The 25,933-nt window shown below is 39.8% G+C and overlaps 1 protein-coding gene and 1 long non-coding RNA gene across 14 annotated transcripts in view; one reads left to right on the top strand and one right to left on the bottom strand.

Moving 5' to 3' along the window:
* Positions 1 to 5,601, top strand: part of LOC105490350 (uncharacterized) — a 57,957-nt gene extending 52,356 nt beyond the window's left edge. Inside the window, exon 3 of the long non-coding RNA XR_011618397.1 lies at positions 5,531 to 5,601. This is a non-coding gene — a long non-coding RNA (uncharacterized lncRNA). The remainder of the gene's footprint in view (positions 1 to 5,530) is intronic.
* LOC105490348 (dystrophin) overlaps positions 1 to 25,933 on the bottom strand; it is a 2,266,916-nt gene that overhangs the window by 256,245 nt on the left and 1,984,738 nt on the right. The gene's annotated exons all lie outside the window — the stretch shown is intronic.

The raw sequence follows: 25,933 nt of genomic DNA, 5'->3' as shown, positions 1-25,933 counted from the left end.
GGATTACAGGCATGCGCCAACCCACCTAGCTAATTTTTGTATTTTTTTTAGAAGAGACGGGGTTTCACTGCGTTGGCCAAGCTGGTCTCCATCCTCCTATCTTTTAACCATTTCACGGTTGTTTGCAAAGAACTTTCAAAATACAGTGATTAGAATGGTTTTTTCCTTGTCTTTTTCTTACTGTATCAAAATTTTTTTTATGGTTATGTAAATATAGATGATTAAATATAAAAGCATTGAATGATTTTGTGTTGTTTAGATAAAAACTGTGAATTTTGCATGAGTAAAGGGCTAGTGTTGCTATTGTTCCTAGTTGAAAACGATTTCAGTGCACTGATACCAAACTTTTTCTATACTTTTCCAAAGTAATATTAAACTTCATACATAGAACTTTGAACATCTAGTCCTTGATCTAGGATTGAACACACATTTCACATCTTGGAGAAAACATTTTATTGTTTTTTTGTTTTGTTTTGTTTTGTTTTGGTTAGCTGATCTTTTTATCCCTTCAGGCATTAACCAGTGTTTTTTTCTTTTCTAGCAGCAGTTCTGGAGCTAAATTCCCTGAAGGCTAAAGCATCTATTAAATGGCTCAAAACGTATAGTGCTAAAAGTTTGCTTTTGTTGTGTCATTTTTTAGTAGATGTCTCAGAAAAAAAATATGTTCTTGCATATGTCGGCACACTGCAGTCATTTTTTGCTGATTAAAATCTAATTTTGAGCTTTTAATAAAGGTTAAGCATCTCTGACCCAAAAGCTCACAATCTGAAATGCTCCAAATTTTGAAACTTTTTGAGTACTGACATGATGTCACAAGTGGAATATTTCACACCTGACCTCATGTGACAAGTCACAGTCAAAACTTTTGTGTTTCATGTACAAAAGTATTTAAAATAGTGTATAAAATTTCCTTCAGGGTATGTGTATAAGGTATATTTCAGGGTATGTGTATAAGGTATATATGAAATATAAATGAATTTCATGTTTAGGCTTGGGTCCAATTATAAGATATATCATGAGGAATATGGAAATATTCCAAAATCCACAAAAATAAAAAAAATTAAAAATCCAAAACACTTCTGGTCCCAAGCATTTTGGGTGAGGAATACTTAAACTGTTTTCCAATCTGACCTGGCCCTAACATTCAACTTTGTAATATAAAATGAAGAAATAATACAACAGTGTGAACTTCCAGAGTAAACAAATCTATACCCCAGGGATATTTAAATATCAGAAACAAACTCATACTTTTGACTTACCATCTTCATATGGCAATGCATATGCTAAACACAGATGATTCTTATCTTTTCACCAAACTAAGGTCTTTAAGGACTTTAAATACTAAGAATATTTACGTTAATTCAAGTTAATATTTGTCTTAAAAAACAGAATCTTTTAAATATTCAGGATACAGATGTTTCATCAATTCAATCTAGGCTTTCTGTTCAAAAGTTAAATAAATTGGATGGAATCTCAAGTATTCATAACTACATATAAGAACAAAAACTATCAAGAATGTATCAACAACAAAAGGTTTTCGTGGCCTCTCTCCATACACACGTGCACATGAGACATGTATCTATTTTTTTTTTTTTTTTTTTTTTTGATGGAGTTTCGCTCTGTCGCCAAGCTGGAGTGCAGTGGCGTGATCTTGGCTCACTGCAACTTCTGCTTTCCGGGTTCAAGCGATTCTCCTGCCTTGGCCTCCCAAGTAGCTGGGACTACAGGCGTGCGCCACCATGCCCAGCTAATTTTTGTATTTTTAGTAGAGACGAGTTTCATCATATTGGCCAGGATGGTTTCAATCTCCTGATCTCGTGATCTGCCCACCTCAGCCTCCCAAAGTGCTGGGATTACAGGCATGAGACATTGCGCCTGGCCAAGACATGTATCTTTATAGGGCAAGGTTTCTCAACTTCAGCATTATTGACATTTTGGCCTGGGCAATTTTTTGTTGTGCTGTCCATCCCATGCATTATAGAGAATGCCTAGCAGCATCCCCAACTTCTACCCACTAGATGCTAGTAGCACCTCCTTACCCGTTGTGACAACCAAAAACGTCTCCAGAAATTGCCATGTCCCCTGGGGGACAGACTTGCTCTTGGTTGAGAACCACTGGTGTATAGTAAACTTTCACCCTCTACTTCACATATACAGATATTGATGTTTGAGATAAGAGAGTCCCATTCTATGTCTCTAACTGGTTGAGGAAGGAAAGTTAACAGTCCTCAGTTATATATAGACTCTTCTCAGATCTGCCCAATTCAGGATTCCTCTAATTGGCAGTCTTTGCTCTGTCGCCCCTTGTTGGGCTGACACAGAGTCTAGAAGATCTGCATTGCGATCTAATGGTTTCCCTTGCGCAATTCCGCTTCCACCCCTATTTCTTCACAGGTGTTATTCCACAATAAATCTGTCCTGGCATCTGCTGCTTGGAGGACTCAACCTGCAACAACAATCAATCAATCAATTCCATGGTCCTGTTCCCTTAGCCTAGGTGGGCACGTGACCCAATTTGGGCCATATAGAGTCAAGCTCATGCAGTCTTTAAGCTCTTGGGTCAGAGTAGTTCTCTCTTTTCTGCAGGGTATGTTGAGGGTGTTAAGAGGAAGGCAGGTGGGCCTGCAGCAATAGTCTGAAAGCCACCACTGCCACCAAAACCCTTTTGTTTCTTAACTAATCTTAGTTGAGTTTTCTGTCACTTACAGCCAAGAGTCCAGCCTAATATTATTTATAATAAAGGGGAAACTACAGAAACATTTAAGAAAATTAGCATTGAGCCTAAAAGTTGTTACAAATTAACTCATCACAGTAACTATTCAGAGTAAGGTATATACGTTGCTCAAAAACTACAAAGCACATTGCCTTTTTAAATTTAAAGATACTTCATAAAAATGTGGGACAGGGCAGAATTGTACCCACTATTACAGAATGATTCTACCAACTGCTGCATTAATTCTCCAAAGATTTCCCCCAATCTCACTATGAAGAAATAATAGACATAGAATACCAGGCCGGGCGTGGTGGCTCACGCGTGTAATCCCAGCACTTTGGGAGGCCGAGGCGGGCAGATCATGAGGTTAGGAGATGGAGGCCATCCTGGCTAATGCTGAAACCCCATCTGTACTAAAAATACAAAAAATTAGCCTGGCGTGGTGACGGGCACCTGCAATCCCAGCTACTCGGGAGGCTGAGGCAGGAGAATCACTTGAACCCAGGAGGTGGAGGTCGCAGTGAGCCGAGATCGCACCACTGCACTGCAGCCTGGATGAAAGAGCGAGACTCCATCTCAAAAAAAAAAAAAAAAACAAAAAAAAACTAGATATTAGATGCCACAAGGTTATCAATATACACTAGTTTTGAGGCTTTCTGAAAATTTTGGTGCATCCCTATCCAGCATATCCCGTCCCTTTCTATTTCCCATTCCCTGTTGCTAATATTAGGAAAAGAGAGCATTTACATGAGTATGCTATTTGATGTGAACCAATCTCTCAGGGTCAATAATATTTCAGTATTTTGTGTGCAGCATTTAAGATTATAAAGTATGCCCATTTCAGTACTCCTTTTAAACAGAAAGATTTAGTTGAAAACTCAAAGCCACATTTGTCCACTGAAAGCTTTTAAAAAGCTTCATTTGTGAAAAGACACATTGACCAGAGCTGCTGGGGATCATTAATGAAAGTTGGATCTTCAAAGGAGATTCTGTGTTACAAAAGGTACTTGGACATTTTGGCTAAGCTGCTGACCACCTGTGATTTGGCCATTTGATAGAGGGTTGGTTGTTGACAGGTCCTAAGAGATACCCCCTATGTCTTTTCTTTTTAAAATTGTATTAAAAGATTTGTGTTATGGGCTCCCTATTTAAAATGAAAGTCTGGGCAACTGCCCCTTTTACTCCATCTAGAATAAGGCACCTTACATTTTCTAACATCAGTTTTCCATCAATAATTGTCTGCTATGACACCAAAATATTCCCCACGTCCTGGCTGGAGAGCTTGTTGTCTTGGTCATCTCCTCTGTTGTGTTGGAGACAGAGTGACACACGCAGGTGAATTGGGTCTAAACCAATTAAACCCTTGTCTGGGTCTAAACCAATTAAAATGGAACTCAAATCTATTTTCTCTCAGATTGGGAGAGTCCAGGAAAATAAAAAAGCCATACAACAGAAATGCTGCCCAGTTGCACAGGGTGTTGCTATTATCTAGCATTTGCACATCAATTTATGTTTCCAAACTCATTCACAGTCACAAGTTACTGGCAGGCACTCTTTTAAGAAGTAGAAAACTCTTAAGTTGAGTTTTGAACATAGATTCCTGGAAGTGATTTACAAGACCATTTTCAAATTTATATGACCAAAAGGCATTTTAAATATGATTTTAAATTGCAAAGGGACAAAATCATGGGCTTCTTGTTTCTCTGGATGCCAATCACATTACTTCAAGAGCTGGCATAGGTCCTGGATGTCTCAGGCTATGCACCACTGATAACACAAACTATGCGGGCACTGGAGCAGAAAGATATGAGCAGAGGAAGAGAGAAAAATGGTACCTCTAAGACCCCAGAAAGTGGTTTTGAACCCTTATGGAACTCACTGGAAAGGGATTAGGAGAATACCACCTGGCAGATGACCACTCTCTTATTCTTAAGGCTGATCCTCTCTCTCTCAAAAAAAAAAAAAAAAGATAAAATAAAAGAAAAAAACAAGTAGGAGGGAAAGTCTAGAGTTGACAGAGCTGAAAGGCTCTCAAAATTTTAAGACTTTTTTTTTTTTTTAAAGTGTCTTAAAATATTTTAGGGACTTTAACTTTGTCTTAGTAAAGATGATAAAATTAAGTTCACTACACACTCATTCCTTTTAGAAACTTTTCACCTCCATTTTAACTGTGTGCATTTAATCTGTGTAACAATCACTGTATGTCCCCTTCAATGTCTTTTTGTAATTTTTTTTTTTGGCATAATAGTCTATTTCTGTCTGTCTGATTGTTTTCTTCTACTCAAAGACATTTTGTCCTCTATTATTGCTTTATTTAATGTTTCCCTTATGCTATGGCATAACTGCCTTTTTTTCTCCATCCACATCTCTAAATTAGGGGGTCCCTCTTCCTTTCCTATGCAGCAGCCTGTCTTCAGCATGATGTCTTCACTTTTCTCTATTGCAGTCTCTTTTGTGATTGGCCAATAGCAAAATGAAACTTACGAGAATCCAATTCTAAAAGCACTTTAGAAGGATGGAATCTTATCATTTACTCCCTGAATCACTATCATCAGTATAGTTGGTGCAGAACGGTATTCCATTTTGAGGCTCATTGGATAAGTATGAGTTCAACCTGGCAGCTATAAAATAACCAGGGGAAAGTCTTGTTCCTTTCCTCCTTTATAGCTTGGAACTTTGTGACTGACCTTGCTTCTTTATTTCTAATTATGCTCTATGGAGAAATAACGCCTTTTTTTTTCATTTATATTGTATAGTGCCTAAGATTTTTGGGGAGCCTTTAATGAACAGTGGTATAATTTCATTTTCATTTTACAGGATATACAATATAATTTTGAAAAATTAAACTACACGCCCAAGGAAGGATTCAACATTTCCAGAGAACCCAGCATTTTCTCTCAGAAGACTAAAATTAGATCCTGTTTTAACGACTGTCCCTGCAACACTGACTTCTATGTAATGACAATGTTTCCATGTTCCTGCTGACAGACCACCTACTATTCTTTGCTGATGTGGGATTGATAATTCTGACAATCAATAATAATAATTGTATAAACATTAACATTTATTGAGTGCATGCTTTGTGCCAGGCACTGCATGAAGTGCTTTATAATGATTATTTCATTTGATCTTTCTAATAACCCCACGACTTAAGAATACAAATGCTCTGGCATATCAGAGTTGTTCACATTTGATGGTTGACTTAATATCGATTTTTAAAAACTGTCTAGAAACCTCCCACGACACTTACTGCACTGATGGTTCTCCATACTCCTCCAATGACACAAAGTCTATCCTGCTTTGAATTTGTGTATTATTATTATTCATACATGGAGAATTCAAAAAAATAAAAAGGTATTCTATTGACACCAAGAAGAAAGACTGACATTGCCGCTGCTCTGCTCCACTTTGAGGTTTGTAGCAAATATCTCTGGTGCTTGGATCACATCTTGTCAACCCACCTGTGATTTCAGTGTCAGCAGTAGTGGATGGTTCTGTGCGAGTTCTCACTCGTGCTGTATGGCCAGCATCCCTCCTCAAAAGGGATCCCTGAGCCTTGCAGCTTTCTGCCCTAGGTTCCCCTGACCCCCATGACATGGGAACTTTCTGGGTGGGCAAGCATAGCCAGCCATAGGGGTTAGTGCTTTGGCAGCAATTCTCTTTTTTCCCCCCTAACTTCTGCACAGTGTTTATTGAGCTTACTCACGTCACATAGTTCACAGCTTTGATAGAAAAACTTCTTGTTTGCTTTTTGTATTTATACTTAGATTTTCTGGATTGTTTTGAATCTTTCTGACGCTGTGTGAAGTTCAAAGTAGCAGAAAAGGCAGGGGTGCATTGGAGAGGATGTGTCCCACTCAGATCCAATGCTTGCCCATATCAGGTGAAAACGGAATCAATTCTCAACCAATGGGAGCAGGAGCAGGTATACACATGCTCTGGCTTTCCGTATTTCAGGCTGTAGCTACCTATATCCAGATTTGATTTTTCGTACATTTCTCAGCAGTCCCAGAGAATAACTCATCTTTCTTTGTTGCTTCATTCTTCTTGTTCTCTTACTCCTGCTTCTTAGAATTACTTGCACCCAGGTCCCCCCCCCTCTTTTTATTTTGAGACAGAGTCTTGCTCTGTCGCCCAGGCTGGAATGCAGTGGCACAATCTTGGCTCACTGCAGTCTCTGCCTCCCGGGTTCAAGAGATTCTCCTGCCTCAGCCTCCCAAGTAGCTGGGATTACAGGTGTGTGCCACCACACCCAGCTAATTTTTGTATTTTTAGTAGAGATGGGATTTCACCATGTTGGCCAGGCTGGTCTTGAACTCCTGACCTCAGGTAATCTGCCCACCTCAGCCTCCCAAATTACTGGGATTATAGGCGTGAGCCACCGTGCCCGGCCCGAGGTCCCTTCTTGATTCTGTGATGAGGTAACCCTCACTAAAAAGCCAGGTCTTAGGATAGGTCTCACCATCATTAAACCTGGACTCCTGGAGAAGGCAAATGTGAATACTATTAAAAACCAGAATCTGTGATGTTGACAGTGGAAAGTCTACATCATTCATTATTTAAGACCCTGTTTGTCATCAATAAATGTTCATGGTAATTCAGGCACTGTCTTAGGTCCCGCTGCTGAGGCTGGGATTTAATCCAGAATCTGATAACAAGATTTGTTGGAACTTCTGCCTTAGGGCAGCAGAAAACAATAAGAAAGACTTTAAAATGAGGAGACTCACCTAATCAGATCTGCATTTTAGGAGGATTACTACAGCCACATTGTGGAGAAGGGATTCGGAAGCAAGAACAGTATCAGGGAGATAAATTAGAGGCTATGTAGCATTTGAGTCAAAAGATATTGGAGGCAAGGGAGGTGTAAAGAAGGGAATGAATTTAAGAGATGGCTTGGGGATAGAGCTGACAGAATTTGGCAATGCATCATGTTAGATTTAAAGATGAAAGTGGATTCAGAAATAATACCCTAATTTCTGACTTGGGCAACTGGGTGAAGTGTAGTGTTAATAAGAACAGCACAATTAGGGAGGGAAAAATGTTGAGGATAGATTGGGAGGAAAGGAGGACAATAGTGAGCTGTTTGGGACATGTCAAGTGTGAGGTGTCTGTGGGACATTCAGGTTGTGGTGGACAGGAAACATGGAAGGTGGCTGGGTCTGAGGAGACCCAGGAGAGAAATAAGTCTGACCTCACTTCAATAATCAAGCTGCCATTTCAAATAATTATGCTAGAGCAATTGAATACCCATACGCAAAAAATAAACCTCAACCTAAACCTCATACTTTATATAAAAATTAAATGGATCACAGACTTAAACATAAAATCTAAAACTATAAGACATATAAAACAGGAGAGCTAACACGGTGAAACTCCGTCTCCACTAAAAATGCAAAAAATTAGCCGGGCAGGGTGGCGGGTGCCTGTAGTCCCAGCTACTCAGGAGGCTGAGACAGGAGAATGGCGTGAACCCGGGAGGCGGAGCTTGCAGTGAGCCGAGAAAGCGCCACTGCAGTTCAGCCTGGGCAACAGAGCGAGACTCCATCTCAAAAAACCAAAACAAAACAAAGCAAAGCAAAACAAAACAAAACAAAAAAACAGGAGAAAATCTTTGGGATCTAGGGCTAGGCAAAGTATTCTTAGACTCGACACCAAAAGCATGATCCATAAAAGGAAAAAGCGATAAATCCAACCTCACCAAAATTAAAATTCTTTTTCATCCCCTGTTAAGAGGATGAAAAGATGAGAGAAAATATTTGAAAACCCTATACACAAGAAAGGACTAGTATCTGATTCAGAAAGAACGCTCAAAACTGATCTATAAACCAACTTTTGAATTAGAAAATAGACAAAAGACATGAACAGACATTTCACCGAGGAGGATATACAGATGGCAAACAAGTACAGGAAAGGTTGTTCAACAGCATTTGCCACTAGGGAAATGTAAATTAAAAGTACAATGAGATATTCCTACACACATATCAGAATGGCTAAAAATAAAAAATAATGACAACACCAAATGGATCACTCACACATTGCTGGTGGAATATAAAATAGTACAGACACTACGGAAAAGTTTGGCAGTTTTAAAACTGAACATTTAACTACCATATGACCTAACAATTGCACTCCTCAGCATTTATCTCGAAGAAGTAAAAACTTAGGTTCACGCAGAAACCTGTACATTAATGTTGCTAGCTTTATTCATAATAGTCCAAAACTAGATATAACTCAGATGTCTTCAAGGGGTGAATGATTAAATAAACTAGGGTATATCCAAACCACAGCATACAACTTCACGACAAATAGGAAACAAGTCTTGCTGCACATAAAAAGTTAGAGAAATCTCTAGGGAATTAGGTTGTGTGAGTCAAGTCAATCCCAAAATATTACATACTGTATGGTTCCATTCATATAACATTATTGAAATAATAAAATTATAGAAATGGAAAACAGACTAGTAGTTGCTGGAAGTAGGAGGTGGGGGGCAGGGAAGTGGGTGTGGCCATAAAAGGCCAATAGGAGGGATCTTTGTAGTGATGAAAATGTTCTGTATGCTGACAATATTGATGTCAAAATCCTGGTTGTGACATTGAACTATAGTTTTGCAAGGTGTACCATTAGAGGAAACTTGGTAAAAAGGTATGTGGAGTCTGTGTATAATTTCTTACAACTCCATGTGAATTTACAATTTAATTAAAAATGCTGAGATCCAGTAGTTCTCAGTAATATGTCAATGACTGAATTTTCATCGGATTAGTTATATTGAATATTAATTGTAAGGTTCTACCACTATCCCTTTTCAAGAATCTACAAGGTTAGATTTATTTTTGAAGCAATATACCAACAGTTTTCATATTAAAAATTCAGAAGGCTTCAACAGCAAATAATTTGTTGGTAATAAGAAAAAAAACTAAGAATTATTTTTTATTAAAAAACAACAAAATCAGCTCTTAAGACACTTACAGCTCAGATGGGCAAATAAGACATAGGTATGTGAAACTGAGTAGTGTCGTGAAAGCCTCATTTCTGGGTGGTTAGTTCAAAGGTTCCCTGGAGGAGGCTGAGCTTGAGCTGGATCTGCAATCACATCCGGATTGAGGGAATCCTTCCAGCACTCAGCAAACAGCAGGAAAAACTGTCCAGACACAGCAGGTGTCAAGATTTGGAGACTTTCCTCATCAGGAGGAGAGCATTTGTTTTGTTTGCTTGGACATACAGGGAGATAGAAAGAATATTGACAATGGAGGTATTTGAACCCGATCCTGGTGACGATGTTGAGCCAAAGTTGTAAACATGATGATTAAGAACTCAGGCACTGGAGTTGGACTACCGGGTGTGACTACCTCATTTCTCAACTGAGAGCCACTGGGCAAGGCACTTAACTCTCTAAGTTTCTGCTTTTGTATCTAAAAATGATACTACTCATCAGAGGTACCTCAGAAAGTAGTTGTTAGAATTAAGTGAGATAACGTACGTCAAGTCCTTAGCACAGTGACTAGCAAAGAGTCTCATTTGGCATATATTAGCTCTGAACTTGATGGCAGTGCTGGTGGTAATAATGATGTTGTCTCTCCAAAGGTTGCAAATGGCTCAGGGGCAGAGACTATGGCTTATCTTAGACTACCTGACATCTGGTACACTCCTGGCACGCAGCAGGAGTTTTGCTAAATTAAATTGGCAAAAGCAGTGTTCTTGGAAGATTAACTTGACAGCAATTGGCTGACCAGATGGAGGAAGGAGAGATTTTAGGCACGGAGCACACGTAGAAGGATACTACAATGATACAACCTCACTCCTCATGACAAGGGTCAGAAAAAATGGCTGGTGTCAGCGGGAATGATAAGGAACAGGTAAGTAATGAAAGATTAATTGAAGGACATCATTCCTGGGCTTTGACTCCATATTTTAACTATGAATAGATTCTAAACTTGACTTTAGTGTGCAAATTAGGCCTCTTTTGGAGAGAAAGCCCAGTATAGCAGAAAGAACATGAGTTTTGAAGTTAAACACTGTTCTGTCCCATATGTCATTTGTGTGACCTTAAAAAATGTATTCACTCTTTCAGCATCTGTAGTAGATGCTGTGACGCTCCATCCTGAACCTCCTCTTTAGGGCCTTTGCATGCATGGGCCACCTGCTGCGTTATTGGCTGCTGGCTCACAGCTGGGGCCTTCATTGGAACTTGCCCTCAGGGAACTGCCTCACACAGCTACACCTCCTCCCTGAGGGACAGGTCTAGGGTCAATGACTGGCTGATGCAGGGATTAACTCACTTATGCCTAGTGTTCCATTATTGGAACGCTAAGTTTGCGGGAGTTATTTATATCCTACTGTTCAAGGTCATTGCCAAGGTCTGACTTTTCACAAAAAAATTTTGCAACCTCTGGCATAAATGGGTTAAAGTCTGCACCTGTTTGATTTACTGGGGACAACTCTGAAAGGCCAAACCTAGTCCAGAGCTTCCCCGCATGCTCCTGCCGCAGCTGTAATTGCAACTGCATCCTGAACCAGCTTTTCCTCTGCTCAGTCATGCCCCTTTCAGTTTTTTTAGAGGTGTAAATCCTGATAGCACTCCCCAGTATGACAATAATCCTTCTGCAAGCAACTCTCCAACTGCTTCTGCTTCTGAGCCTAGTCTTGGAGAGTCTTTTATTCCTAATCTGTGAAATGGAAAAAAGGCACACAGTTGCTATTGAGAGTTGTGGTGGGAATAAAACGAGATCATGTGCTTGGCAGAAAACTGTGTTCAAGAAATGACAGCTAATGGGTGATACTTGAGGACATTATGCTACATGAAATAAGCCAGCCCAAAAAGGAATAAATACTGTATAATTCCACTTATATGATGCTCCTAGAATAGTCAAATGCATAGAGACGGAAAGTAGAAAGGTGGTTGCCAGGGGCTGGGGGAAAAGAGGAAGTGAGAAGTGGTTTAATGGGTACAGTTTCAGATTTGCAAGATGAAAAAGTTCTGCAAGTCCACCTCATGACAACATGAATATACTTAACATTACTGAACTATAACTATACTCTAAAAAATGGTTAAAATGGTAAATTTTACATTATGTGTTTTTACCACAATTGGAAAAGAAAGAAATGATGGCTACCATACCATTGATTCCATTTAATTGATTTTACCCACAACCAGGTACCTTTTCTGGCTTCTCCTCTATTTTCCCATCCTGTTGGGTGGGACCTATAGTTTCAAACATGATTGAAGCTCCCTGCCCCCTCTGGCACCCTGGATATTACATCTCCATAATCTGCTTTTTTATACCAATGTTTCTAATCGCCACACATCTCTTTAGACTTTAGATTCTCTCATGAGCTGAAATCGCCCTGGCACAGGCTCTGAGGAACTGCATGGAAGTAAACAGCACTATTTTCCTTGCTTTCTCTAACAAAACAGATCTCTTTAAAATCACCACCATAACCTTTTGAAAAGCACGTCAAATTGCATCACGATTTAAAAGAAATTATACTCTGTCAGTGCCAGGTTGTTGAAAAGAAGGGATTGAGATCAGGAGTCTGGGAAAGTTGACAGATATAATGATGTGCTTAGATATCCTGATGGATTTTGACGCAGATTCTCTGCTTGAGGGTGAGTGTAATTACTATTTGTATAGAGAGCAGAGTCAAGGTCAGAAAATACAGGAGAGGGACCATCAAGCTAAAGTAGAGGATTTTAAAGTGGCTGGGGAATTTTTGTTATTCAAAAGCTCAAATTGGTCAGCAGGACAAAAGAATACACAGAGTCAGGGCATGGGCAGGGGCCAATATCCAATATCCAGAAATTCCTGTCTAGCAAGAATGGAGAGGAAATGTCAGAGCATGGGTTGGAATTTGGAATGACGTTATATGAGGGAACAGACAAGGTACAAAACATGACCAGGAAGTTGGAGGTGCCACTGCAAACTTTGGAATAAAAGGGGTAGTGCCAAGGCAGGGCTGAGGACTGATCCTAAGCCAGTGGTTGTTTCTTCTGTCCTAGTTTTAAGCAGCTTTCCTAGTGAGGGTGGATGAGGGCCAAGAGCACTGGGCTTCTCCCCAGAGTCGCACAGAATTCTGCAGGTTTTAATAATTACAGCAGAGAGCTTGGTCCCCTGGAAAGCCCTTGTGGTTCTAACCCAGCAAAATGCATTGAATCTGACAGGCCAGCATTTACCACCTCTGGTGCCAGTGCAAGGGGAAAAACAAATTGCCCCATTTGCAAACTTAGTACACATATGCAGTTAGGAGTTGCTCTACTCATTACACAAAAAAATTTTATATTTTAAGTAAAAAATACTTAAAGTCTGACACTAAGTTTCTACTCCCTGTTTGTTTTGATTTTGATAGCTGTACTCTAAAGACTTGGTAGTGACAGTAGAGCGGGAGGTGGGGTAGGGAATTGAATGCCTCCCAAGTATTTGAAGGGCTGTCTTTGCCAAGAGGGTTTACACTTACTGTGCACATCTCCAAAGCATACATATAGACAGAAAGGCAAGGTTATGGGAAGATCAATTTCAGCTCAATGCAAGAGATAACAGCCTAATGATTAGGGTGTTGGTGAACTGAACAGGCTGCTTTACAAAGTAAGGAGTTCCCCATCACTAAGTTTTAAGGCTAGGCCAAAGAGTTTTCTAGCAGAAATGTGGAAGAACGCCTGACAGGAATTAGACTAGATCTTGAAGACCCCTTTCAACCTAAGATTTTATTACTCAAACTTGTTAAGATGTGATTAACACTAGGTTAAATAAGTTAACTATTGAGAATCAGCCTAATGTAATGGTTAGGATTACCAGGTCTGCAGCCATATTACCTGGGTTTGAATCTTGGTTTCTTACTAGCTGTGGACTTTGGGCAAATTACTCAATCTCCCTATACCTTAGTCTTCTTATTTGTAAACTGGGAATCACAACAGTCCCTATCTATAAGATAGTTGTAACAATTAGGTTGGTGAATAGATATGAAGTATGTAGATAATGCTTGGTATGTAGTACCTAGTATTACTTCTGTTGCTGCTGCTACTACTACTACTATTACTACTGATAGAGACAGGAGGCAGGGAAATTCTGGGCAGAAGAGGGCAGGTCTCTGGCAAGGGCCCTACTCTTAAGCCAAAAAGCTTGGAACTGTGGCCCAAAGTGAGAACTTACATCCCCGTTTTCCTGCTCAAATGTTGCCTTTTCCAAAACCACCCATAGCCCACCCTGCCCTCCATCCTGTGCCTGTAAAAATTCCAGGCTCAGCCGGCACAGAGGAGAAGCAGCTGGATGTTGGGGACTACAGTTGGGCATTGGAGAGAAGTGGCTTGACTTCCGAGGGACAGCTTGGCAGCGTAGCTTCAGAGAAGAGTCTGACTGGGGACAGCTGGACTCCCTCCTGCTGTGTCCCCTTTTCAGCTCCTCTTCCTGCTGAGAGCCACTTTCATCGGCAATAAAATCCCCCACATTTACCATCTCCAATTCGTTTGTGTGACCTCATTCCTCCTGGATGCTGGGCAAGAACTGAGGTGCCACAAGCGACGGTGCAGAAGGCTGTCACATTGACTCTCCACTGAGCTGTTAACACTTAAGCCATCTGCAGATGTCAAAGATAAAAGGACACTGTAACACTCCTTCTGGGGATTCTAGGGTCGCGAGCATCCTCCTAGACACTGCCATGCGGCCCACACAGAGTTTTGTTCCTGCCGGCACCCAAAAGCACTCACCCTGGCTCCTGTACCCACTCACCTATGCTTCCCCTCCCATGAGGGGTAGAACTCAGTGGGACCCAGCGAGTGGAGTCTGCCCCTGCCAGCACCAAAGCAGCCATGCACTGCAGTTCCCGCCCGCGAGGGGGTCAGGGTAATATCCTGCTTTACTACGACGACTACGACGACGACGACGACGACGACGACGACGACGACGACGACTACTACTACTTTAGCTTCACAGATATCAATTCTAGCTTTTTGGTTGAGATTTTGTACTCTGATGACCAGCAAAGAGAACAAGGACTTGTGGAATATAAATTCATGGTGAAGTACATGTTATGTTATCAATTCTTGAAAAACCCTGAAATGTAGACTCCTTTCCCCCATGCAGGTTATTCTTTTTGAGGAAAGAAATGACAGCTGTGAAACAAGTCTCAATTGCGCCCTAAAGTCTGAGTGTTCAACAGTGTGCTGCTGTTGGAGTAATAGCAAAGCAGAGACAAAACCTATTGCTTCCTCTCGCTGTATAACTGAAACCACGGCCGGTTGCCCTTTTCTTTCCATGATGTGGAAAGTTCTGCTCTCATGACCTCAAAAACGGGCATGTTTCACCATTCACTCACAGAAGATCCTATTACAGAAAAACAATGCCCGGCTGCAATTTAACTCAGAGCTGAGAAACCCTCTACCCAGTGATTACGGGCCCACTTTTGTGATCTACTTGTGAGGCAAAAAGAACATTTTTTCAATGATGTGTGTAGGATGTGTGTATTAGGAAAACTGATAAATGGAAACGTGGAGGACTTCAAATAATTCTCATCAAGTCTGTTCTTAAAATGGCAGACTTCCAAAGTCCCTTGAGAAGACACAGGTCTCAATGAGAAGAAAAAATGGCTGATAAAACATTAGGCTTTCCAAAAATTGCCCATTTCTCCTCAAAATTCCTACACGAAGGTTCATAAGGCTGAACGTACAGGTTGTTGGAAGCACAAATCTACCTCAGGAGAGTTAATTCACCTCAGAACCATTTCTCCTCTGTTGGTACATCTACTATTCATTTAGCAGCCCTGCTTGGATAAAGCCCAGAGCCATTTCAACGACAGGAGGGAGGGGCGTTTAGAGAGTTATCATCAGTCATTTATGCCTGCACTGTTAATAACCGAATCAATAACATCAGTGCTATGCAGAGCACCTTCAGAGCCTAGTTAGGATGTCTGCGGATGTCATATTAGAAAGGCAAGATGCTTTGGAAACATATTTGTTTCAGGAAATGTTTGAGTGTGAAACATCCACAGGGTTTTGCGGTCATCCTGTAAACAAACATGGATATGTCTATAGATTTAATTTGGTTGACTAATGAAGGTATTTATTGTTGCTTTTAAAAAAAAATTCTTTTAATTTTTGTAGGTACACGTTAGGTGTATATATTTATGGAGTATACGAGATGTTTTGATACGGGCATGCAATGTGAAATAAGCACATTATGCTTTTTATATTAAGAGATGATGCTGATGGTGGTTGGTTTTCCCATGTCTGTGTGAGGTTGAAAAGCTAATGATATTTTCAGTTTTATGTTTTTAAGAAAATGCCTTCCCCTAGGGTCCTTTGGGTTCTGTATTATGTAATCATAGCACTTTTAATGCCTTACCTTACTTAATTTCTTCATATGGAAGGGAGGTCTAACTGTGCTACTCTTTATGCTCCCTGGCGACAGGGGTCTAATCCATCTCTGTGTTTCCAGAATTTAACACAGTGCTTGGCACATAATGGATGCTCAATATTGTCTACTGAATCACTGACTGTATGATGAATGAATGAATACATGAAGTGAAAACATGATTTTCTTAGAGTCCTGGTCTATCCAATCACAAAGGAATGATCCCTCTTTGGTTTCAGTCTATAAAGTAGTTGTGACTGTCATAATGGCTTTCAGCTGTCTTTAGCTCTGCAGCATTTTTTAAATAGGCTTCATTCTAGACACATATACTCAGGTGTTCCTGAGCTGCTTCCTTAAGGTATTTCCTCAGTCAGATCTACTTATGGTTGACATCTCACCACAACTAACATGACCACCTTGGGAATACTGATCTTTTGTGCATAATGTTTGGACCAGCAGGTTATGAAACCAAGCACAGTGATTAGGACTAGTGGACTTGGGAGCTTCCTGGGGGAGCATTACAGGTGATACAAAATCCTTGGTTGACATTAAGTACATTTGTGGATTTGATGCTTACAATTCCAGCTGTGACTGCCTTGGCAAGCTCAAGTCTCACACTATAGAAAGCTAAAAATGGTCATTGTTCCATCAATATTTGGTATGGTCTGAGATCTACAGCCATGCTTTCTGTCATTTTTTTAAAAGGCACATTGACCTTAAAGAGCACAATTTGAGAGGAATTCAGATGAGGTGAATTCTAACCCAGAAATCACATTAAATAGCTGTGTTATCTTGACCTAGTCTTAACCTTTTTGAACCTGTGTAGTAAGGGGTTAGACTAGATGATCTCATGATAGCTAACTTAATTCTTTTTTTTTTGTTTGTTTGAGACAGAGTCTCGCTCTGTTGCCCAGGCTGGAGTACAGTGGTGCGATCTTGGCTCACTGTATCCTCCGCCTCCTGGGTTCATGTGATTCTCCTGCCTCAGCCTCCCAAGTAGCTGGGACTACAGGTGCCCACCACCACGCCTGCTAATTTTTGTATTTTTGTAGAGACGGGGTTTTGCCATGTGGGCCAGGCTGGTCTTGAACTCCTGACTTCAGGTGATCCACCTGCCTTGGCCTCCCAAAGTGCTGGGATTACAGGTGTGAGCCACCACGCCTGGCCTAATTCTTTTAAATGTTATATAATCAGCTTAGTCTTGCCTTAAGGACTTCTTCTGTGTTGCTCTGTTTGGAATACAATTCCTCATGAACTTTCAGGTCTCCCTCCCCACTTCTTTCAGGTCTTTGCTCAAATGTCACCTCCCCAGTGGAACCTTCCCTGATCACCTTATAGAAAATGACAATTCCTTCCATGAACAATTCTCTAGTCTCTTCCTTGCTTTATTCTTTTTCAACATGCTGTCACTATTTAAAATTGTTATATGTTAATTGTGTACTTGTTTATCATCTGCCTTCTTTACAAGAATGTAAGCTCTCCTGAGGGCAGGGGTTTTGTCTTGTTTGCTGCTTTATTATCAGTACCTAAAATGGTGCCTGGCATATAACAGACCCACAATAGATATTAATTGAATGACTAAGTGAATATTTAAACTCCTAGTTAAAAAGTCTTCAGGGTTTCTTAGGTGTAATCTGGTTTAACACACCAATTTGAGAATCACAGAATTATTAGCTAATTAAAGCTAAAACAGACATTAAGTTTACCTAGCTCAATACCTCATTTTGAAGACAGAAAAACTGAAAGTCAAAATGGTTAAATGAGGCCAGGAGCAGTGGCTCATGCCTGTAATCCCAGCACTTTAGGAGACCAAGGTGGGCGGATCACCTGAGGTCAGGAGTTCCAGACCAGCCTGACCAACATGGCAAAATCCTGTCTCTACTAAAAATACAAATATTAGCCAGGCATGGTGGTGTGTGCTTGTAATCCCAGCTGCTTGGGAGGCTGAGGCAGGAGAATTGCTTGAACCCATGAGGTGGAGGTTGCAGTGAGCCAAGATCGCATCACTGCACTCCAGCCTGGGCAGCAGAATGAGACTCCATCTCAAAAAAAAAAAAAAAAAAAAAAAAAAACCAAACCAAAAAAACATTTGGGACCATTGGAAGATCTGAACCTCAGCATCCTATTAGGAAAAGTTAGACTTACAGAAAATTTGCAAAAGTAGTATAGAAAGTTCACATATACAATGTGTCCAACTTCCAACTTCCTTTACCAGGAAATTAGTTTGCCTGCCCAAGAAATGTCTGCAAGGGATTTTATGACTATTTCATTTTGATCCTCTACATATTGAAACTTGAGATGCCCCAGTTGACTTATTCGTTATCTTGGGGGAGTGTAGATTATTTGTGCAACAGGCATATTCTTATTTTAAACCATTTTATCCAACCTCATTAAATGATTTAACAAGAGACTTTTAAACTTCTCAGAATATTCTTCCTTATAAATAACAGGAGGGGACTTAGTTTAGGAATGGCAGACAAATGCAATGCACTTGTACCATTATTTCCTCATTTAATACCGATGGTAGAAATTACTAATCAGCCTATGGCACTGTATTCTAGTCGTCCCCAATTTACTTTATGCTCTTTTACAACAAACCACTCTAGGCAGTGGATACCAGTCAATAAGAGCTTGCTTGTGAGATGAACAATATTTACCATTCCAGATACAGTGCAGTAAGAAATGAGATAAAGATGCTGAAACTCAGATTCTATTATAATTACAGATTACCCATTGATTAGCTTAGTGAGTTTAAAAAAATCATTTCTGCACTTCCATGCCCTACTTCACACAGTTATGATGAGGGTTAAATGGAATAGCACACCTAAAGGTGCTTTGTGAAATGTAAAGAATTATAGGCCAGGCACGGTGGCTCACGCCTGTAATCCCAGTGCTTTGGAAGGCTGAGGCGGGCGTATCACGAGGTCAGGAGATCGAGACCACAGTGAAACCCCGTCTCTACTAAAATACAAAAAATTAGCTGGGCACGGTGGCAGGCGCCTATAGTCCCAGCTACTTGGGAGGTTGAGGCAGGAGAACGGGGTGAACTCGGGAGGCGGAGCTTGCAGTGATGCAAGATTGCGCCACTGCACTCCAGCCTGGGCAACAGAGCAAGACTCCATCTCAAAAAAAAAAAGAATTATATACATGAAACATGATCTTAGGATATTCAAGAAAATTGACCATAGAAATGCATTTCTCCAATATACTTTAAGAATCCTTTGTTTTTCTATCATCTATTTAGTTTAGTCTGTATACATCTAACTTTTACTCCCATGTCCAACAGAACTGAAGTTAGAGTGTGAGAGATTCCTTCTTCAGCTAATGGAATAAATTATATAGAGCTCAGTGGATAAACATGTGCTTGAGTGCCATTCCAGAGCAAGCCCTCATGACAACTGAGCCAGAGAAACATATTTCAGCCACTTCCTTATCTCATTGCTTCATATCTCAGATAATTTAGAAGTATATGACTTTAAAAATCACTGCTTTCTGATCAAGTATCAATTAACATCCTCAGATAATTTGGGAGGGTGTGGGATTCGTAGCTGGATCGTAGCAAAGTTGGAATTCGAAATGGAAAAAAAAAAAAAAAACCAAAAAACCTAGACCCAAAGTCATCCATCACTTACACATTTATTCACATCTTTGAATTCTGGGATGTCATATTCTTTTGATTTTTGACTGACTTCTCTTCTCCCACCTCTATTTGACTTCTTTTTCTTGAAGTTTATCAAGGTTTGGTCCTAGGCCATCTTCCCTTCCCTCTTTACATGCTAGGTGATCTCCATTCTGGATGCCCTAAATTCCATTTTGTATCAATATTTTCCTCATTTACGTGTCTAGCTCAGGTCTCTCCTTTGAGCTATAATTGAATTTGACTTCTGCACTTGGACATATCACACACATTTCAAACTGAGCATGTCTCAAACTGAACTGTTGATCTTCTCCAAATCTGCTTCCTCCTCTATCTTTATCACCTCAGCAAATAGTACAAGTTGATCAACCAAAAAAAAAAAAAAAAAAAAACTTGGGAGTCATCCTCAATCCCTCATGCCTGACATCTAATCCATTACCAAGTCATACAGATTTTATCTCGAAAATACATCTCAAATCGGTTCATTTCTCTCTATTTCCACTGCCACCATCTTACTCCCAGTAGTCATTTTCTTTCATCAAAACAACTGCAAGTGCCTCTTACCTGGCCTCTTTGCTTCTACTCTTGCCACATTCAATCTCTCATTTATACAGCAGATCCATCAGATTGTATGATGTTTTGCAGGTACATCAGCTCAGGTGTACCTTTACAGGTATGTCAGATTATATTATTTCCCTGCTTGCCCATAAAATAAACTCTCCAGCCTTGTCCTGTACCACTCGCCCCCTCAGTCATTAGCTCCTAGCCATACTTGGCTTCTTTTAGGTCAGTGTCTTGTAAATATTATTCCATTCCCCTCACTTTTCATATGACTGACCTAACCATCACATTTTAGCTTAAATATATTCTTTTCAGAGAGGCCTTCCTAGACTGTTAAGAAGTTCCCACTATTATTCTCTCAAAGTAGCCTATTCTTTGTCTTCATAACATTTCTCACTATTTTTATTTTTATTTTTTTGAGACAGAGTCTTGCTCTATCACCCAGGCTGGAGTGCAATGACGTGATCTCGGCTCACTGCAACCTCCACCTCTTGGGTTCAAGCAATTATCCAGCTTCAGCCTCTTAAGTTGCTGGGAGTACAGATGTGTGCCACCATGCCCAGCTACTTCTTTTTTGTATTTTTAGTAGAGATAGTATTTCACCATGTTGGTCAGGCTGGTCTTGAACTCCTGACCTCAAGTGATCCGCCGGCCTCAGCCTCCCAAAGTGCTGGGATTACAGGCGTGAGCCACTGCACCTGGACCATTTCTCACTATTTTTAATAATACAGTAATGCTAATATTTTTTCTGGCTATTTGTCTCATGATCTTGCAAATTCCTTGGAGCATCCAAAAATATTTCTTCCTATTTTGTGCCAGACAATATGCTGGGTGTTTGGACTATGAAGATTTATAATGAAAGGTCCTTGAACTAAAAGGCTACACATTGGCTGGGCGTGGTGGCTCACACCTGTAATCCCAGCATTTTGGGAGGCCTGGATGGGTGGATCATGAGGTCAGGAGTTCGAACCAGCATGACCAACATGGTGAAAGCCCGTCTCTCCTAAAAATACAAAAATTAGCCGGGTGTGGTGGCGCGCACCTGTAATCCCAGCTACTCAGGAGGCTGGGGCAGAAGAATTGCTTGAACCTTGGAGGCAGAGGTTTCAGTGAGCTGAGGTCACACCACTGCACTCCAGCATGGGCGAGAGAATGAGACTCCACCTAAAAAAACCCAAAAAACAACAAACAAAAAACAACAACAAAAAAAACCCAAAACAAACAAAAAACAAAAGCTACACGTTTAGTAGGAAAAAATCAAGAAAAGGTTTATAAATAAAGTGATAGACACTGTTGGTTGCCTCATCAACAGTCATTCCACTCTCCCTTTTTTCTCTAGTGATTATCTATTTACACACGCACACACACAAAAAGGTTAAAAAGCACTGAGAGTCAATTTCGTAGTTTCCCTTGCAGGTAGATGCAGCCACTTGACCTAGTTCTGGCCAAAGAGATGTTAGGGAGACATGCTGTTGTGTCTGAAACATGACAAGAACTGTCACTCTTCCTTTATGTATTTTCCATTCACACTGTCATGATGCAATTTCTGGAGTGTAGCAGCCATTTTATAACCATCACGTGACAATTCCAAAGACCAAAGCCAAAAGCTAAGGATAGCAAATGCAAAGATGGAAAGACACTGGATTCTGAATGATACTGTTGAAATAAAACCAATTTTGGGTATACCTTTCTCTTAGATTCTTCTTATGTGAGAAAAATAAATGATGATTGCTTACATTTTCATTATAAATCCCTTTACTAGAAGTTAAAGCCTCTATACTGACACAAACTGTTCCTGCTGTGACAACAATATAGCCAGCACAAGTCCCCCAAAACCACAGATACCCGTGACCCTGGCGTCAAGATCGGGTCTTCTAATTCTGTATCTGGGTACTCTAGGAAGCTTTGTGGCTTCCCATTTATACGACTGAAGTGCGAACTCTGTATGTGTATGCACACATGCACACTGGAGAAAAAGGACAAAAAATCATTCCACAATTGAGACTTGAAGTCTAAACTGTAAGATGGCTGTATGTAATAAAGCTCTAATCCTCTATTAGGCTCCCGAAATCTAGGTCTTATGGTTTAGTAATGTTTTCATTATTTCAAAGACTCAGACTTCTTTCCCTCTAAGGCATCACAAAAGCTTCCATAGAAACAGATAGAGAATGAATGTCACACCAAGAATAGGAAATAAAGCAAAGAAAAATTTGCAGTGAACTAGTCATTAATGAAAGGTGTAAAGAGTGCATGCAAAATGTTAATAAATCATTAAAATGTTAGGAAAGTTTCCAGTAAGGAAGAGGTCTCTGAGCCAAAAGGTTGAGGATAACAAAGTACCTCATTCAGCCATATTCTGTCATCATCTCCACATATCATTGTTTTGAAAATTTAATATGGAAAGCAGGTCATTCTTTTAAAAAACTGAACTGCATCTAAAGTCAATTAGATCTCATGATCTACATGTTCACCTCATCTTAGGGCACAGTATAGTAAATGATCTTAACTTGTTTAAAATGTTTTTTCTTAACATCAAATATTCCATAGGATGGTGTGATGAGCACTCACATATCAAGAGAATACATCATCATTGTTGTCATCATTATCATCATCATCATCATATCAACTAGAAATTACTGAATACCAACTATACACCAGGTGCTCCACTTTGTAATTCGCATGCATTGTCTTATCTAATCCTCAGACAACTCTTTGAGTGAGTGCTATTATTACACCTATTGAACAGATAAATAAATGGAAGCACTACAAAAGGGAGTTGTTAGTAAGTGGTGAAGTTCCAATTCACACCCCACACGTTGACTCCCAGACTCGGTGAAAATTTTCAGACTCTAAGCTTAAAAACATAGAAATAAGCAAATGAATAAACTAGCATTCTTATCAGCCCAGAAAGGAGTCTGCACTTTATGTATGTTAAACACTGTTACTGTTAGCCAATTGCTCTTTACAACAAGGCTTACAAGATGATGATATTATCAACATTTTGTATATGAGGAAATTGAGGTCTTAAGATAAATCTAGCTAGCTATGGCAGAGCCAGACCCTGAAATCTGTTTATTTTTATTCTAAAGCTATGTTAATATTTGCTAATACTTGGCATTGACAATATTACAATGGCTTTATTTTTATGACACATGATATCTATCTCAAAAATATTAGATTATAATATTTGTATGCAACTTAAGAAAGATGAAGTTATTTGGAAAAGGGATTGAGATATGAAGATTGTGATATAGGAATTGTTAGGTGACTACAGCTCTGATGAAAAGGTTTATGTGCACCAGAATCTCAGCTGTAGCTCTTTTCTCTTTGGAGAAACAACCTGTAAAAATATGATCCTTGTTAGCAGGATATCTAATATCCATTCTTGTTCCATTGATAGCATTTGAAATTTATTTATCAAATAATCACTTCAGTTTTTCTAAACTACCTTAAACATATTTTTAAAACCTGAGGATGAACAGGACACATTTTTTAACTAGTGCATTTTTCTCTCAGAATTAAATCGATAATCCAGCTGGGTACAGTGGCTTGTGCCTGTAATCCCAGCACTTTGGGAGGTCGAGGTAGGTGGATCACCTGAGGTCGGGAGTTTGAGAACAGCCTGTCCAACATGGTGAAACTCAGTCTCTACTGAAAATACAAAAATTAGCTGGGCATGGTGACATGTACCTGTAGTCCCAGCTACTCAGGAGGCTGAGGCAGGAGAATTGCTTGAACCCGGGAGGCAGAGATTGCAGTGAGCTGAGATTGCGCCATTGGACTCCAGTCTGGGCCACGGAGCGAGACTCTGTCCCCTCCAAAAATTTTTTAAGTTGATATTCCATTTATTTTTCTCCACTTTAAATATAGATTTTTTTTTATGATCTCATAAGGATCACAATGAATATCTAGGCTTTAGTTTTGCAGCTTTAGTTTTATTACTATGAAAAAGAGAGAAGGGCGAGAGAGAGAGAGAGAGAGAGAGAGAGAGAGAGAGTAAGTGTGGTGAGAGGACATATATTGTCTTTGTGGGTCCAGTATTTCATCCTTCTACTAACTGCCTGGTTGTTGTTTTTGTTTTTGTTTTCCCTTTGAGGAATTGCTTTCCCCAAATTTCTTGTGACTCTAGTAGAGCTGCCAATCATGGTACCTTTTTGCTTTCCTCAATTCCCCTAAAGAGTTCAAAGACCCCTTAGGTTACTCAGACTCTGCCACTCAGGAAGCTGACAAAGGAAGAAAATAATACAAGGTTGGAAAGACTTTGGAGCTCAGCATTTCAAAGACAACGCTTAAAAAGAAGATGCCTGTGTTCCTGCTTTTGAGATTTTGGAACCCTTATACTTCATGTCCTATTCTGAGACCCAGTTTTCAAATCACTTTGTTCATTTCTATGAGTATCTTTTAAATAAAGAGCCCCCACCCCATTCCCTTTGTTTTCCCTGACTTGAATTAGCCAGAGTTAGTTGCTGGTGTTTACAACTGAAGACTGGCAGACATTGCCGGTTAGCTACTTCAATCCCTGTTGAAAACCAGTTGTCCCTAGCCATCTTTTTGTTGGTGGCTGTCATGTGACACAGTTCTACACAATGATATACAAGTAGAAGTTTTTCAAAAACGGTTTCTGGGAAATTTTTGGCTTTATGATAAAAATGGTAAGACTCAGATGGTACACCCTTTTTGCTTCCTCTTTTTCACCCTGTGAAATAATGGTGGCTGCTATATTGCAGCAGCCATCTCATGACCATGAGATGACAAGCATGAGGAAAAGTCAATAAAAAATATACAGATGCCAGTCCTACACTGTTGGGCCCAAAGCACCTTACTTCCAGACATCTTAATATTGGAGATAAATAAAACTCTACTTATTTAAGCCACTGTAGATAGCTTTTGTGGTTTTTTGCTGCCATAGCAATCCTAACCCCAGCCAATAAAATGGGAATATGAAAAACAAACAAAAAATATGAATCCTTCTAAACCATGAAGAATGTATGGGGTTGGGGTTTGGGGGGAACAGAAGATATAGCCAGATGAATTTAGGCATATCTCTTAGGAACTGACCTTTGTTCTTTAGCTATTACTGTTGATTAGTCTTACATTGCAGTGAACCTTGTAGCTGATGTTAATGCAAAACTGGAGAACATTGCATCCTGGATATAGGTACATTCTGATACTCTGATACAGGGCTCTCAGCTTCCAAAGATGACAATTATATGTATGTACATAAATATGTGTGCACTTGTACTGAGGAATACAGAGATTGATCTCATCCATAAGTCAACTCTACTTAGACAAAGGAAATCCCAGGGTTTTTTTTGCTTGTTTGTTTTGTTTTTGTTTTTTTTTTTTGTCTCTCCATAATGTGGTATTAAAATAAAATGCTATTTTGTCAATGCCTTTTTCTTTTGCTTTCAATTCTGGACTGTAGGCAAGACATACAGTCTCCTCAGAGACTGAGAAAGGTCAATAATAGAAATGTTGTTTTCCTCCTTTCAGTAACTGATTAAATAACGCATAGGCATATGTATAGCTACATGTGTATTTCTAAAGAAAATCATTCAAAAACTGCATGATTTCCTGAGGTGACCTCCAGGGTGCTGAACATTTAGAAAATGTAACGTCTAATGCAACCAATAAAATCAAGAATCTGTGTTAGGCATTTTGAGAGTTTTGGAGTGAGTGACAGTA

This window comes from Macaca nemestrina, chromosome X, assembly GCF_043159975.1.
Source record: "Macaca nemestrina isolate mMacNem1 chromosome X, mMacNem.hap1, whole genome shotgun sequence".
Classification (NCBI taxonomy): domain Eukaryota; kingdom Metazoa; phylum Chordata; class Mammalia; order Primates; family Cercopithecidae; genus Macaca; species Macaca nemestrina.
Note: the sequence above shows the minus strand (reverse complement) of the source record. Positions and strands in the feature narration are given on the sequence as shown.